The 8,313-nt window shown below is 38.3% G+C and overlaps 1 long non-coding RNA gene across 1 annotated transcript; it reads left to right on the top strand.

The window, feature by feature from the left end:
• Window positions 1-4,086: 4,086 nt before the first annotated feature.
• LOC110674365 lies at window positions 4,087-4,596 on the top strand. The gene is made up of 2 exons (XR_002498797.1): window positions 4,087-4,437; window positions 4,503-4,596. It is a non-coding gene; the product is annotated as an uncharacterized LOC110674365 (long non-coding RNA).
• Window positions 4,597-8,313: the final 3,717 nt, after the last annotated feature.

Genomic DNA, 8,313 nt, shown 5'->3' with positions numbered 1-8,313 from the left:
AAAGGACGAAGCCTGCGTGTCATCTGTAGTCGATTGCAAAAAAGTTTGGATATTTTTTCTTCATACTTGCAAAAATGGAAGATTTCTCCTAATGCTTCCAAAACTCAACTAATAATATTCCCACATAAACCAAAAGCTCTTTATTTGAAACCTTCAAGTAGACATGTTGTCACGATGAGAGGGGTTCCAATAAATTGGTCAGATGAAGTTAAGTATCTAGGACTCATGCTAGATAAGAATTTAACTTTCAAAAATCACATTGAGGGCATTCAAGCCAAATGTAATAAATATGTAAAATGTCTCTATCCCCTTATTAATAGAAAATCAAAACTTTGTCTTAAGAACAAGCTTTTGATATTCAAACTAATTTTCAGGCCAGCCATGTTGTATGCTGTACCAATATGGACTAGCTGTTGTAATACCAGGACGAAAGCTCTGCAGAGAATTCAAAATAAAATTTTGAAAATGATTCTGAGGCTTCCTCCCTGGTATAGTACCAATGAGTTACATAGGATATCCAATGTTGAAACATTGGAACAAATGTCAAATAAAATAATCAATAATTTCAGGCAAAAATCGTTACAATCTACTATTGCCACGATTAATGCGTTATATGTTTAGGTTAAGTTAGGTTAAGTATATTAAAAACTTTTTTTTTCTCTTATAAGCAGGTGAAATCAACTCACCTGTAAAAAATCTGACCTGCTACGGCAAATGAAATGTAATATGTTGTTAACAAAATGTTAATAAAATCTTAGATTTGTTTTACCAAATTAGGATGATAGTGTTGTCTAATAACACAGAACACCTAGATATAAGAAATAATGAATGTAATGTTTGGAATGATACTAATAAAGAAATTAAAAAAAAAAAAAAAAAAAAAAAGATAACTTTGTGCATCCTGTAGAAGTCAGCAGCGATGGTCAGCATGAAGAGGATAGTATTCTGGTGGATGATGATTTTGATTTCGATGAGGATTGGTCGCTTCCAGTAGAAGAAGTCGACATTGACCAAGAAGATATAGATGGTGCTCTTGTGGATGATGATACCGGTCAAGATGGAGCATTGTTTAGGCCTATAGGAGTAGATAGCGCGAAATATCCACTAAAATATCGTCTCGCTCATTTCGTATTGCGATTTCGATTAGGAATTGAAACAAATAGATCGTTGCTGCAAATATTGCACGTTCAAGATTGACCCTCCTAGAAACGCCCAGATACAACGTCATACCAAAAAAGTACCCCCTGGTGAATATTTGCACTTCGGAATTGCGAATGCTGTGGAGCAACTGGCAGATGATCCGATTGTTGCTGCAATGCAAGAAATCGTCATAGATGTCAATATTGATGGTCTTCCAGTGGCCCAGAATGGACGTTGTCTATGGCCAATTCTTGCAGCTTTTCCAAATGTGCAGCAAATCTCTCCTTTCGTTATTGGTTGTTACTCGAGATTGAAAGAACCTTCAAACGCCGATGAGTTTCTGCATGATTTTATCACGGAAGCTAATAATCTGATTGAAAACGGAATTCAGCTGAACCGAAAATCTGGAACAAAAAAATGGAATTTCAGTATAGGCCTTTTCAAATGACGTCTCAAATCAGCTGATCGTGAAGCATTTTGACATTTCTTTTATGAAAATGACAGGCCCGTGTTAGCACCGGTCCTCCACCGATGTAAACAAATGCATAGACGGATCTGTCACATGAAAAGTCCTATTAGACTTTTTATTTGCGATCGTCCGGCGATATGTAAAAGTAGTAGTGTTGTATCTCACGTCAGCAAACATGGTTGTCCTGATTGCATACAGATAGGCAGCCGTGTTAATAAAGTGATTGTTTATTCATCTGAAGAATTTTCTGCTAGAACCAATGAATCGTTCCGCAACAGATTTGATCCTGAGCATCATCGTATGCAATCTTTGTTTGGAGTCGAACGAATCAATGGATTAGACATGATATTACAGTTGGCTGTCGATCTAATGCATGCATGCCATTTGGGTGTAACAAAGAGAATATTATGGCGTTTTCGGTTTTAAACCTGGGGTCAGAGCTGACCCGACTCGCAATAAACGAACGAAAACGGATCCAGGTTCGAGTCAAATCGAATGTGTCATACTTTCATTCGAACTGTCAGCCACACAGTTTCATAAAATTTCGCTTCTCTGAGTGCAAAATCACCAAATAAAGTCTCAATATTAATGCAACAAATATTGCTGAATGCTCTCGTAAACATCTCCTGTTATTAAAATTTTGCTTTAATCGGTAATTTTGATAATAATAAAAATGTAAACAATCAATTTTTGACAGTTGAACCCCGCTCAGGTTGGATCGCAAAAAATCGGCAGAGCGAACCTCGTTGAGTTTGGGTCGAACCTGGGGCGGATCCGGGTTCGACCCGACCAAATAAAAAAACATTTTGACAGCTGTTAGAGCGGATCCAGGGCGAAACTAGGTTCGCCCCAGCAATAAACGAAAACGCCATTAGATGGTATGCTAGGGAAGTTGAAGAAGGCGGGATATTCTGGCCGATGACTACGTAAAACTGAACGGGAACAAGCAAGTGCATTCTATAAGAGTCTTCATTTTAAAGTTCTAATATCAAGGTATTTTTAGGTGTTATGTTCCAACCGAGTTTGCTAGGCGCCCAAGACCGTTCAGTGAATTACCATATTTTGAGGCCATGGAATTCCAACTTTTTGACAGTTATGCTGGCATTTTGATCACCAAAATTTTTTTCCAGAACGACCAACATGAGCACTTCCTTTTATACTAAGTATACTGCACTGCGCCTTTTGTCGGCGAGAAACCCTTCAGCTGAAGATGTGGAACTAGCTCGGGAATTTCTTCGTGATTTTGTATTCCGTTTTCGGTTTTTCTATGGTGTCAATAGTCTCTCTCATAATGTACATATGCTACTTCATATCTCTGATTACGTGGAGCTGTACGGGAACTTACCATCGATTAGCGCTTTTAAATTTGAAAACTTCATGCAGGAAATTAAACGTAACTTGTCAAAGAAACATCAACATCTGCAGCAACTCCATAAACGTATGACCGAGCAGTGTAGGATAAGTGAGCGAATACCTTTAGAAAAAAGGATGGCGAACAGGTTTCAGCTGAAAAAGAATTTGTTTGGGTGTTCTTTTGCATATCGCACTTGCTACTTCGATCAGTATTTGATGATCAGTGCCAATGGTAGAGATGATTGTGAACTGCCCAGACAACCAGAATGTACGCATAACCTAATCGCCTTTTGCGTTATGCGACGCTTATGTGTGCAAAGTTTCACGTATAAGATGTTGCGAAAATGCCTTATACGTACAAAAGTGGAGGCGATATACGTGCATATTTTATATGATGAAACATAACATGCAATGCGAGTGTGTAGATTTTCTTGAGAATTAGTATGTACTCTTATGCGACTTAATTTATGATAACAAAGTTTATTTGACAGCTGCTACGGATTGATCCGACATACATTGTACAAGTATACGGGACAAAGTGGAATGTTCGTATGAACTAATAAAATAGCGTTTTATGCGAGGAAACTCATCAATCAAACGATTTCATCTACCATGTAGTGCGGGAATGATGCCGTCTGTACAAATAAACGACTTTGTTTGTATGCTGCTATGCGACTTCTGGTTGTCTGGGTGGTTAATGGAACCCCGGCTAAAGTGTTGGAATTTGCAGAATCTGATGGACAATGTGGAGCTATTATTCAGAAATTCTCGCATCTTCGTTCTTTTTTCGCTCTCGTATTGAATCGACCAGAATTGGTTTTTGGTACTCCCGTTGTTTGAGCAGTGACATTGAATTTGTGCCTCTTGACAAAATTAATAAGAAATTAGTAAAGTTTCCTTACTGTAATGGATTTGTCTTAATAACTCTGTTACACATAGGCTACGGTTGAAACTTTGTCAATTAAATTGAACGAGATGGCCGAGTCGAGCAGCCTAAAGCGGTTTCTGGAGCGCGAGTTCCAACGACTACACTCAAGAATTGATAAAAGTAATTTGCTTTTACTTTATTTTTTTTCAATTTTAGTACGCAATATTCTATTTTATTTTTTACTTTCTTATATTGAACATTTAAGTTGAACAACAAAACCGTGACAGTCTCGCCCATCAAAGAACCAATCGAGACTTATTGTTTAAAACTGGAGAAAAACTTCAAGAACTTAAGGAGCAGATCGAAAGGAACTTGGAAAGTCCCATGAAAAGAACCTTCCCTCTCGAAACGACAGAAGATGTCAAAGAAACAGCTGTTAAAGTCCAGGATCATCACCATACGACCCACATCAAAAGGGAGATTGCATATGCTTTAAGTAACGTTGCAAAAGATGATTGACTTCGTGCTATTTTGACGGACAATGCGACGAATGAATACAAAAGAGCGGATGAAATAAGAAACATTAATTTCGTTCGTCTTATTATCAGTGAGTATATTGACACAAGCAAAATAAAACTTTTTTTCACTATTTTTAAAATAATATACTTTTAGATAATATCACCCTTACTTCAGAAAAGATATTTACGGGCATGGTTTCCGCAGCTAAAGGAAGGATTTACAAAAAGCATCGTAGGGAAACTAAAAAGCAATCAAAAGGTCGCGAAGATACAAGAAAAAATGCGAACAAGCGGTCAGAAGTTGAGCCAGAATGCAGTAAGCCAAAGCAGCTACGTAATACAGGGCAAGACGAGGCAACGGAAATGCAAAACGTAACGAACCAGGTGCGTTCTGATACGAGTGCTCCTAAACCAAAGTTTTTTTAGGATCGAACCGAGGCAACCAGAATCGAAAAATCAAAAACCACTGAAGATTTTGAATCAGAACACAGTTTCGAGTCTTCCAGCGAATCCGATATTGAATCACCATCGTATTCTCTGCTGCGATCGAATCAGTGATCGAGTCAAAGAGCTATAAGAGAAATAGCCTTCGAATAATTTAATTTTTAAGTGGAACATATTTGAAATGTGTTGGTTTTAAGCTTAAGAATTTCCCATGTTTTGTTTGTCTTTTCTTTTTCATTATTCTGACAAAATATTTTACGTTGTGGTTTTTTGAAAACATTAAACTATAATAAAATGATTAGATAATCGTTAATCTGATAAATCAATTGAGTTTTACCAAAGACAAATTATAGACCTCCATGTTCCTTTCAGTTGCCCAAAATTTTATGGCTCACAAGGTAATCTAGAATGCCGTGAAAAGTGTACTGCGATCTGTCAAACTTCGATACCTTTTGCACTACCGAGGGACCAAATGCAGTACTAGAAGTGGTACCCAATCTGAGCCCGAGTGGGACGGACCTGGTTTTACGAAATGCATACCGAAAAGTAAGCTACTTTAACCAATTAAGTACAGCGATCACTACATAAAATTTACAGAATTTAATCAGACAATTTCGTCGAATTTCGCATGCTTTTCACCTGTTCAGATCGATTGAACAATCAATTAGATAGCTTTACATTTACAATTTACAGCTTTACAATTTACTCGGTTTTGAATTTTGGTTTATTTTAATATATCAACTAATCAGACGATTGAGTAGTTTATATTCAACCGATTCCATAGATTTCCGTCGACTTTTCGCTATTGTTTGCATCGGTGGATTAATCTACCTACAAGATCACTTTAAATCAAACGGTTAGGTCAGCCTACTTAATACATTGTAAAATCGGCAAACCCCCCTATTATGCTCCCATAAGCGTCGGTGCAACAATCGAACGATTCTTCGGAAATAAAATCGGTCGATCATGCCGATGAAACCCGTCGAGGGAAAAGTCGATGGGATGTTTAATGGGGCAGATCGCGCGGTTGCACTTTGCCGTCACACTTTCAAAGTGTACAGTTCGATTTGGTGGGAACAGCGCAATACATCTAAAGATGATGAACGAACTGGTCTTCTTATATGAATGAAGAAGGGTATCATCCCATAGGTGGTTCTTTCAAGGTTCACCGTCCTTAGCATTTTTGGCAACAAGTGTTTAGTGGAGAATAATTATACATCTCCTTCTATTGATTACTTATCGTTTATCCTAGTTTATCACCATGTCACTGAAGACTATTAATGGACATTTATGAACTTCGTCACTTTTCGGAGAAACCGGTATTCAGAGAAATGGCATTCGGGAAAAATAGTCAATCGGGCAGGATTGTTCTCATTTGTTGGAGAAGGGTTAATCTTGTCTAGTAGTAAAATATTTGGAGAAAAGTAAAACTGGAAAATCAGAATTTTAATACAGACAACTCGATATTCCGTATCTCGATATCGAGTTATTGAATCATGGTAAAAGTTGGTTTTCATGGCTAACTCGATGGTCCCTTGGTTTGCAATTGCACTGGTATTGTGTTTTGTTAGTCGACAACACCCTAACTCGTTGCTACCTGCAATATCGAGTAATTAAAAGTTGACTGTATTTCAATCCGACTCCAATCATATACTGAACTAATCGTGACTTGAAATTATCTACACTCAGTATAACTTTTTTTCATATCTACGCAGACTTGGGCTCCAAGTCTTAGTCATTATACACTAGATAAGCATTCGAATTAAATACCTACTTGCGAGAAAGATTTAATACCAAATCACAGAACTGAAACAAATTAAGTACCATCCATCCATGATGTGCAGAGCATTGACCCGCCCCTCCTCACGTGGAGTGCCGAGCGATAAGTGGGCAAACCCAAACCCTCTCGGGGTTCAAAATTCTGCGCTCATAACTGTACAGCAGCATTTGCCACCGATAACCGCCTTTACCTCATCCGTAAAGCACCCAAATGGGAATATCTTTCTTTCACCTGTTGCCTCCGATTAGCATTAACAATGAGCAGCTCCCCCCATACCCATTCGTTCTTTAAGGGGGGAGTCAGGAGCAGCTTCTTCAGAAACAACACTTTTCCAGGGCGACGAGCGAGTATGTGGCGCCCAACGAAGGCGCGAACCCGACTCTTGACGCGCTGCTGGAGGAAAAAGAGTTAAATCATTATTAGCAATTAAAATCGACTGAAGAAACAATAACTAGAGAACAACAAAAAAACATTAAAACCTAACCTCAACAGCAGCTCGCACAACAACAATCGCCCCTCAAATTTGATTTCCATTTATTAGGAGTATAAGTATTTGTTCTTCAGCTTTTGAGAGCCGATCTGAGTAGGCCTGGTGCGATTTTCCACGGCGGCGATTCGATCTGGCTTCTTATGTAACCTTCTGTCTGTGCCAAAAAACGTCACGTTGTTTGTGCTTTGGGGTCTTATTGACACCAAATTTCAATCGTGATTACTTCGCAATGTTAAAGTAGATTTAGGATTTTTCTGCTCTTTTGATAAAGATATTTAATTCAGTTTTACTAAATAATAAAGAACAATTCAAAACGGGGATGTTTCATCGCTGAAAAAAAGGTCATGAAATACTTTAGAAGATTTGGAGGAATTCAGAAGCTTTGGACACACACAAGGTTTGAATTTTGGAAAAATTGAGAATGTCTCTCTCTTATCGCTCTCTGTGACAATCGTGATCCGCAGCACATCATGAGAGTCCGTTTATCATCTTCTGCTACATCTCTTATTTGAACCGGACTACAGTGGATGATAAAACCCATTGAATCAAGCTCCAATCGTGAGGGCACTTTTGCTATAAGTACGATTTTCGGGCATTGTTTATCATGTCAGTCAAATAAAACACCTATTCCTAACGGTAAATAAGCGAGAATAACAGGTTTCATCATCGCTCTCTCTTCTTGGGGCTCTCTGTTCCTGCTATTATATATGAAGTATTTTGCAACTTGCGAAACATTGCCGATCATGGGCCGATACAGATATAATGTTTTTCTTCGATTGCTTTGAATGAATTTTGCAATGATGGGACGCTCAAAACAGTTTTGTACAACATTTGAGATCTTAGGATAGTGTTATTATTATTTCAAAAATTGATATCTTCGGCAAGGTTGTCCATTAGCTCAAGAACTATACAGCGTATATTTGTTTTGTAGCCGTGCGGTTGTTTAGTGTCGTCAGGCATTTAAGCGCATCATGTCAAGAGGTGTGGGTTCGATTCCGCTTCAGCAATTGAAAATTTTCGTCAGGAATGTATCTCGGATGAGCCATTGCAGCATGGCCTGTCCATTATCTAGTGTTAAGTTACAGTCTGTGCAGCTAAATGCCTGATGACGTCAAGTAAAGTATCAGAAGGTATGAGAAAGCTGGCTCTGAAGGCATGTTCCCCGCCAATTGGGAGATTTGTGCCATGGCCATACAACACACCAAGACGTTCCCTGTTTCAGCTGCCAAAGACATTTTATATGGAGAATGT

Source organism: Aedes aegypti, chromosome 1, assembly GCF_002204515.2.
Source record: "Aedes aegypti strain LVP_AGWG chromosome 1, AaegL5.0 Primary Assembly, whole genome shotgun sequence".
Taxonomy (NCBI): domain Eukaryota; kingdom Metazoa; phylum Arthropoda; class Insecta; order Diptera; family Culicidae; genus Aedes; species Aedes aegypti.
This window is presented reverse-complemented; position numbering and strand designations above follow the sequence as displayed.